The sequence below is a fragment of the Somniosus microcephalus genome, chromosome 3 (assembly GCF_052327205.1).
Source record: "Somniosus microcephalus isolate GS21.2 chromosome 3, FLI_Smic_1.0, whole genome shotgun sequence".
NCBI classification, from domain to species: Eukaryota; Metazoa; Chordata; class Chondrichthyes; order Squaliformes; family Somniosidae; genus Somniosus; species Somniosus microcephalus.
Window position 1 is genome coordinate 351,623,479 of NC_140989.1, and position 9,142 is coordinate 351,632,620.

A 9,142-nucleotide genomic window follows, 5' to 3' on the forward strand; every position below is an offset into this window, starting at 1 on the left:
CTGGAAAGTGTGAGGTTATGCACTTTGGCAGGAAAAATCGTAGAGCAAGTTATTATCTTAATGGCAAGAAACTGGAAAGTACTGAAGTACAAAGGGACCTGGGGGTCCTGGTGCACGAAACTCAAAAGGTTAGTATGCAGGTGCAGCAAGTGATTAAGAAGGCCAATGGAATGTTGGCTTTCATTGCTAGGGGGATAGAATATAAAAATAGGGAGGTATTGCTTCAGTTGTACAAGGTATTGGTGAGGCCGCACCTGGAATACTGCGTACAGTTTTGGTGTCCATACTTAAGAAAGGACATACTTGCTCTCGAGTCAGTACAAAGAAGGTTCACTTGGTTAATCCCGGGGATGAGGGGATGGACGTATGAGGAGAGGTTGAGTAGATTGGGACTCTACTCATTGGAGTTCAGAAGAATGAGAGGCGATCTTATTGAAACATATAAGATTGTGAAGGGGTTGGATCGGGTGGATGCGGGGAAGATGTTCCCGATGATGGGTGAAACTAGAACTAGGGGGCATAGTCTTAGAATAAGGGGCTGCTCTTTCAAAACTGAGATGAGGAGGAACTACTTCACTCAGAGGGTGGTAGGTCCATGGAATATGCTGCCCCAAAAAGCTGTAGAAGCTACATCATTACATAAATTTAAAACAGAAATAGACAGTTTCCTAGAAGTAAAGGGAATTAAGGGTTACGGGGAGCGGGCAGGAATTTGGACATGAGTCTAGGTTCGGATCGGTCATGGCCCTGTGGGTAGCGGAGCGGGCCCAGGGGCCGTGTAGCCTGATCCTGCTCCTATTTCGTGTGTCTAATTCTGTTAGATTCAGGAGATGGTTCTGTGATCGTGGATTGGCGGTTAGGATCAGATCAGCCATGATCTTATTGAATGGCGGAGCAGGCTCGAGGGGCCGATTGGCCTACTCCTGCTCCTATTTCTTATGTTCTTATGGTAGCAACACAGAAAGAGGAGTAGGCCATTCAGCACTGCGAGTCTGTTTCCCCCATTCAAATAGATCATGGCTGATCTGTTTCTTAACTCCATCTATCTGCCTTTGATACATTTTCCACGATACCCTTACCTCACACAAATATGTTGATCTCAGACTTGAACATTTCTATAGACCCAGCCTTTGGGGGAGAGAATTCCAAATTTCCACTACACGACTCCTGAATGGCCCTGCTCTAATTTTAAGATTGACCCCTTTGACAAAGTACCACATAATGGCCCAGAAATTAGGTTCGGGGGCTTGCCACGCGTGCACTCACCCGGCGTGCCGACATCTGAAGCCTGGGCCTGTTTGGAATTCACAGAATCACAGAATCACAGAAACCCCACAGTGCAGATAGAGGCCATTTTGGCCCATCGAGCCTGCACCGACACATATTCCACCCGATCCCCGTAACCCCTGCACCAGCACATATCCCACCCTATCCCTGTAACCCCACGTATTTAATCCCCCTAACACTAAGGGTCAATTGGCCCAGTTCAGATGTCGGCGCGCTGTGCTTACCTGATCCAGCGGCGTAGTTAGTGCGATGTGCCGGCTGGGATCAGGTGAGCACTGTGCAGCCAATCAGGGGAGGGGAAACTTCATTCATGAGTTTGATAGTAAGAACTGTCAAACTCATGAAAAGTACGGGCGCCCAAAAGACTAGTTTAACTTTAAATAAAATTTTAAAAAACATCCCAATAATTAAATGATCTATAAATAACTTTAAAAAACTATTTTAAACAATTAATCAAATTTTTGAAAAAAATATCTTTTTAAAAAATCGGGTCTAAAACTACACTTACCTTACTGTACAGTCCTTAAAAACAATAAAGCTGTGGAAAAAATGTTATAATTTTAAGTAATAGACCACTTACCTTCAAGAATGAAGTCCTTACGTCTCCTTTTAGGAGAGGCCCTTACACACGCGCAAACCTGTGGAAAAAAAGGAATTTCAGCGCGCACGCGTTCGTCCTCTGAACCCCTTGGTTCAGAGGACAGGAAATGCTGGTTTTCCGCGCATGCGCTGTGCATGCTGAAAACCGGCACGAAGTGCAGGCCCACGCGTGAGTACCCCATCCGTACTCACACGTTGGGCCCGGAATTACTGGGCCATTAGATTTCTTAGAAAAATTGAAGCCCATGGGATTAAAGGGACAGTGGCTGCGTGGGTACAAAATTGGCTAAGAGACAGAAAGCAGAGAGTAGTGGTGAATGGTTGTTTCTCAGACTGGAAGGAGGTACACAGTGGTTTCCCCCAGGGGTCAGTATTAGGATCACTGTTCTTTTTGATGTATATTAATGAACTAGACTATACAGGGCATCATTTCAAAGTTTGCAGATGACACGAAACTTGGAAATGCAGTAAACAGTAAGGAGGATAGTAAAAGACTTCAGGAGGACACAGACAAACTGGTGAAATGGGCAGACACATGGCAGATGCAATTTAACGCAGAAAAGTGTGAAGTGATACATTTTGGTAGGAAGAATGAGGAGACGCAATATAAACCAAATGGGACAATTTTAAAGGGGGTGCAGGAACAGAGAGACCTGGGGGTGAATGTACACAAATCTTTGAAGGTGGCAGGACAAGTTGAGAAGGTTGTTAAAAAAGTCTCTACATTGGGGGGACCAAACGCAGATTGGGCGACTGCTTTGCAAAACACCTCCGTTCAGTCCGTAAGGGTGACCCTAAGTTCCGGTCGCCTGTTACTTTAATTCACTGCTTCCCTCCCGCTCTGAACTATTACATTGTTCCAATGAAGCTCAACGTAAGCTCAAGGAACAGCACTTCATCTTTCGATTAGGCACTTTACAGCCTGCCGGACTCAACATTGAGTTCAACAATTTCAGATAATTATCCCTACCCCCATTTTTCATGCAGTATGATTTTTGCCACTCCCATTTGCAACATTTTATCTTTCCTGCCTCTTACGAAAATACAGGATGTTCTTTCAATTCCTTCCTCCCCTCCTAACCCCCCCCCCACCCTGTCTCTGCACCTGCTTAATACCTGTTACATCTCCAGCTTTTTCCAGTTCTGATGAAGCGTCCCAGACCTGAAACGTTAACTCTGTTTCTCCCTCCACGATGCTGCCTGGCCTGCTGAGTATTTCCAGCATTTTCTGTTGTTATTTCAGATTTCCAGCATCCGCAGTATTTTGCTATTATGTTAAAAAACATACTGGATTATTGGCTTTATAAACAGAGGCTTTAACCCCCAAAAACGGGTTGGTTTGGGTCGGATGAGAAGTAAAAATGTTAATGATTTCAAACACAACCCCAACCCACCTTCAACCCACGCACTTCCGATTTAACGGAGGCGGGGAGAGGGGCTGGCGACCAATCCGCTCTCAGGAGGCGGGTCAGTTATTGAAACCTTTTAAGGAGACTGCGTGCCTCCATGTTAACAGAATTTCTACTTTTAACTCAGGTTGGCCGGGTTTCCTGGGCCTCGGGAAACCCAGCAGATAAAAGGAGGCAGGAAGGAAGGCAAGTAGCCCACGTGAATTTAGCAAGGCTTTTGACAAGGTCCCACATGGCAGACTGGCCAGAAAAGTAAAAGCCCATGGGATCCAAGGGACAGTGGCAAGTTGGATCCAAAATTGGCTCCATGGCAGGAAGCAAAGGTTAATGGTCGACAGGTGCTTTTGTGACAGGAAGGCTGTTTCCAGTGGGGTTCTGCAGGGCTCAATACTAGGTCCTTTGCTTTGTGCGGTATATATCAATGACTTAGACTTTAACGTAGGGGGCATGATTAAGAAGTTTGCAGATGATACAAAAATTAGCCATGTGGTTGATAGTGAGGAAGAAAGCTGTAGACTGCAGGAAGATATCAATGGGCTGGTCAGGTGGGCAGAAAAGTGGCAAATGGAATTCAATCCAGAGAAGTGTGAGGTAATGCATTTGAGGAGGGCTAACAAGGCAAGGGAATACCCAATAAATGGTAGGATACTGAGAGGTTTGGAGGAACAGAGGGACCTTGGAGAGCATGTCCACAGATCCCTGAACATAGGAACATCGGAATATAGGAACAGTAGTAGGCCAATTAGCCCCTCGAGCCTGTTCCGCCATTCAGTGAGATCATGGCTGATTTGTGACCTACCTCCATATACCTGCCTTTGGCCCATATCACTTAATACCTTTGGTTAACAAAAATCTATCAATCTTGGATTTAAAATTAACAATTGATCTAGCATCAATTGCTGTTTGTGGAAGAGAGTTCCAAACTTCTACCACTCTTTGTGTGTAGAAGTGTTTCCTAATTTCACTCCTGAAAGGTCTGGCTCTAATTTTTAGACTATTCTCCCTAGTCCTAGAATCCCCAACCAGCGGAAATAGTTTCTCTCTATCTACCCTATCTGTTCCCCTTAATAGCTTGAAAACTTCGATCAGATCACTCCTTAACCTTCTAAATTTTAGGGAATACAACCCTAATTTGTGTAACCCCTTCCTGTAATTTAACCCTTGGAGTCCAGGTATCATTCTAGTAAACCTACGCTGCACTCCCTCCAAGGCCAATACAGGAAACTTTGTGCTATCCGGAGGTGAGCTATCCGGCAATCTGGAGCCACCGGCAAAAATCAGCAGCCGTTTTTTATTCTTTTTGTTTGTTTTTTTTGCTTTGTTTGAACAGTCAAGCTGTGCAAGGTCTGTAGCTATAGCAACAGCTTCAGCTACAGAGCTTTAGGGCCACACCCGAGTGTTTAGAAGCTGTTGCTAAGCAACAGTGTTTGTTGTCAAATACGGAGATAAGAATCTCCGTATCTCTCAACATTAACTCTGGAGAGTACGGCAGTTTTGAGGCAACGGCAGCAGCTCGGTCCCGTGGGTGCCGGATAGCACAAAGTTTCCTGTATATCCTTCCTCAGGTGTGGTGCCCAGAACTGCTCACAGTACTCCAGGTGAGGTCTAATCAGGGTTTAGTATAGCTGTAGCATAACTTCTACCCCCTTGTATTCTAGTCCTCTAGATATAAAGCCCAGCATTCCATTAGCCTTTTTGATTATTTTCTGTAACTGTTCATGACATTTTAATGATCTATGTACCTGGACCCCCAAGTCTCTTTGGACCTCCACTGTTTTTAGCTTTTCACCATTTAGAAAGTACCCTGTTCTATCCTTTTTAGGTCCAACGTGGATGACCTCACATTTGCCTACATTGAAATCCATTTGCCACAGTTTTGCCCATTCACTTAATCTATCGATATCCCTTTGTAATTTTATGCTTTCATCTACACTGCCTATAAATGCCGCCAATCTTTGTGTCATCGACAAATTTAGATATACGGCTTTCTATGCCATCATCTAAATCGTTAATAAATATTGTGAATAGTTGAGGCACTGACACAGATCCCTGCGGGACACCACTAGTTACATCCTACCAATTTGAGTACCTGCCCATTATCCCTACTCTCTGTCTCCTGCCGCTCAGCCAATTTCCTAACCAGGTCAATAATTTGCCCTCAATTCCGTGGCTTCTATCTTAGTTAACAGTCTCTTATGCGGGGTTTTATCAAATGCCTTCTGGAAGTCCATATAAATAACATCCATAGACATTCCCCTGTCCACTATTTTAGCCACTTCCTCAAAAATTTCAATCGGGTTTGTCAGGCATGACCTACCTTTCACAAATCCATGCTGGCTCTCTCTGATCAACTGAAATTTTTTGAGGCGTTCAGTCATCCTATCCTTAATTATAGACTCTGGCAATTTCCTGACAACAGATGTTAGGCTAACTGGCCTATAATTCCCTGGTTTCCCTCGCTCGCCATTCTTAAATAGCAGAGTGACATGCGCAATTCTGAATCGAGAGAACTTTGGAAGATTATAGTTGGGGCATCTGCAATGTGCTCATCTACTTCCTTTAAACCCTGGGATGGAAACCATCTGGTCCTGGGGATTTGTCACTCTTTAGTGCCATTATTTTCTTCATTACTGTTATTTTATTTACATTTCAATATTAGTTTCCTTGGGATTTTTGGCATACTATCCTCTTCCTCTACTGTAAATAAAGCGCAAAGTAATTATTCAACATGTCCACCACTTCCTTACTATCATTGACAATATCACCGATATCAGTTTTTAAGGGGCCAACTTTGCCCTGACAACCCTCTTTTTCCTAATATAATTGTAAAAATTTGATTTTGATATCCCTTGCAAGTATCTTTTCATACTCCCTTGTTGTAGCTCTTACTATCTGTTTTGTGATCCTTTGCTTTTCTTTGTATCTTTCCCATTCGCCAGGATCTGTGCTATTTTTTGCATTTTTGTATGCTTTTTCTTTTAGTTTTATGCTGTCCCTTACCTCTTTAGTCGTCCATGACTTTTTTTTTGGCAAGTAGCACGCTTGCCCCTTAGGGGTATAAACTGGTTCTGTATCACATTAAATTCTTTTTTGAACACCTCCCACAGATCCCTGAAGGCAGCAGGACAGGTAGATAAGGTGGTTAAGAAGGCATACGGGATACTTTCCTTTATTAGCCGAGGCATAGAATGTAAGAGCAGGGAGGTTCTGCTTTAACTGTATAAAACACTGGTTAGGCCGCAGCTAGAGTACTGCGTGTAGTTCTGGTCACCACATTACATGAAAGATGTGATTGCACTAGAGACGGTGCAAAGGAGATTTACAAGGATGTTGCCAGGAGTGGCGAATTTTAGCTTGTAGGAAAGATTGGATAGGCTGGGCTTGTTTTCTTTGGAACAGAGGAGGCTGAGGGGAGATTTAATTGAGCTGTATAAAATTGTGAGGGGCGTAGATAGAATGGATAAGAAGGACCTATTTCCCTTAGCAGAGGGGTCAATAACCAGGGGGCACAGATTTAAAGTAATTTGTAGAAGGATAAGTGGGGAGTTGCGGAGAACGTTTTTCAACCAGAGGGTGGTGGGAGCATGGAATCAGCTGCCTGAAAGGATGGTAGAGGCAGAGGCCCTCATCACATTTAAAAAGTGCTTGGATGTGCACTTGAAGTGCTGTAACCTGCAGGGCTACGGACCAAGAGCTGGAAAGTGGGACTAGGCTGGATAGCTCTTTTTCGTCCAGCACAGACACGAGCCAAATGGCCTCCTTCTGTGCCATAAATTTCTATGAGTCTATGATTCTATAAGGGCCTGATCCACGAGGTAAGTGCATTTACAGCACTGCTTGTGGGCCAGGAGGAGCAGGAGTTTTTCCTCCAGGCCCAACAAGTTAATCCTGTAAACCACTCCCCCGCCATCTACACAATCTCCCTCTCCCGCCCGCAATCACCCACTCCCCATCTCTTTTCCCCTGATCCTCTGTGATCACCGACCCCCTCCCCCGATCTCCCCCATCCCCCCCCCATCACCGACCCCCCCATTTCTTCTCCTGCTCCCCTCATTTGAGTTTTTCAAATTTACTGCTGACACCAAAATAGGAGAAGTACTGGGACAGAGATTGCAACAAAAGGTTTACAGAATGATTTGGACAGACTGCAAAACTGGGCAGAAATTTGGCAGATGAAATTCTGCACTGATAAATGCACTGTGTGGGATTGAATTGTCAGACAGAGACTTGGGGATCTGGGCATGATAGCTTGCTCATCATTTTCAATGACTGGACAATGTGGAAAAGCAATTATAAAAGCAGACAGAATGCTGGGATGTAGAACCAGAACAGCAGAGCAGTAAACAACAACAACAACAACTTGTATTTATATAGCGCCATTAACAAATTAAATGTCCCAAGGTGCTTCACAGGAGTATTAAAAGACAAAAAATTTGACACCGAGCTACATAAGGAGAAATTAGGGCAGATGACCAAAAGCTTGGTCAAAGAGGTAGGTTTTAAGGAGCTTCTTAAAGGAGGAAAGAGAGGTAGCGAGGCGGACAGGTTTAGGCAGGGAATTCCAGAGCTTAGGGCCTAGGCAGCAGAAGGCACGGCCACCAAAGGTTGAGCGATTATAATCAGGGATGCTCAAGAGGGCAGAATTAGAGGAGCGCAGATATCTCGGGGGGTTGTGGGGCTGGAGGAGATTACAGAGATAGGGAGGGGCGAGGCTATGGAGAGATTTGAAAACAAGGATGAGTATTTTGAATCGAGGCATTGCTTAACCGGGAGCCAATGTAAGTCAGCAAGCACAGGGGTGATGGGTGAACGGGTCTTGGTGCGAGTTAGGACACAGGCAGCCGAGTTTTGGATTACCTCAAGTTTACGTAGGGTAGAATGTGGGAGGCCAGCCAGGAGTGAGTTGGAATAGTCAAGTCTAGAAGTAACAAAGGCATGGATGAGGGTTTCAGCAGTGGATGAGCTGAGGCAAGGGCGGAGACGGGCGATGTTACGAAGGTGGAAATAGGCGGTCTTAGTTATGCTACGGATATCTGGTCGGAAACTCATTTCAGGGTCAAATATGACACCAAGGTTGCGAACAGTGTGGTTCAGCCTCAGACAGATGTTAGGGAGAGGGATGGAGTCAGTGGCTAGGGAATGGGGTTTGTGGCGGGGACTGAAAACAATGGCTTCAGTCTTCCAATATTTAATTGGGTAAATTTCTGCTCACCCAGAACTGGATATCGGACAAACAGTCTGACAATTTAGAGATTGTGGAGGGGTCGAGAGAGGTGACGGAGGGGTCAAGGGTTGTTTTTTTTGTGGAGAGGGATGATGACGGCAGATTTGAGGAAGAGGGGGACAGTACCGAGGAGGGAGGACCATTAACAGTGTCATCTACCATGGGAGCCCGAAAAGGAAGTTGGGTGGTCAGCAGTTTGGTGGGAATAGGGTCGAGGGAGCAGGAGGTGGGTTTCATGGACAAGATGAGCACGGAGAGGTCATGAGGGGAGATCGGAGAGAAACTGGAGAAAGATGCGAGTTCAGGGCTAGGGCAGGGGTATCCTTAGAGGAAGTTTAGCCTGGTGGGCAAAGGGAAGGAATGGAAGTGGCAGAGGCAGCTGATCGGATGGTCTCAATCTTGGAGACAAAGGGCTCGATTTTACTAATGGAGGCGGGTTGAGGGCAGGCCCTCCGCTCGGAGGCTCTCCAACCCGCTCCCGGCTGCAGCCTCCCATCAATTACTATTTTGGCTTGATTGGTCTTGTTACGGCCGACGTGCGGGTCCCGCCAGGCAATTGCTTGGAGGCTGTCAGTTTCTCGTGTCTGATGACGCGTTGTTTGAAAGAAAATTTAAAGGGGCC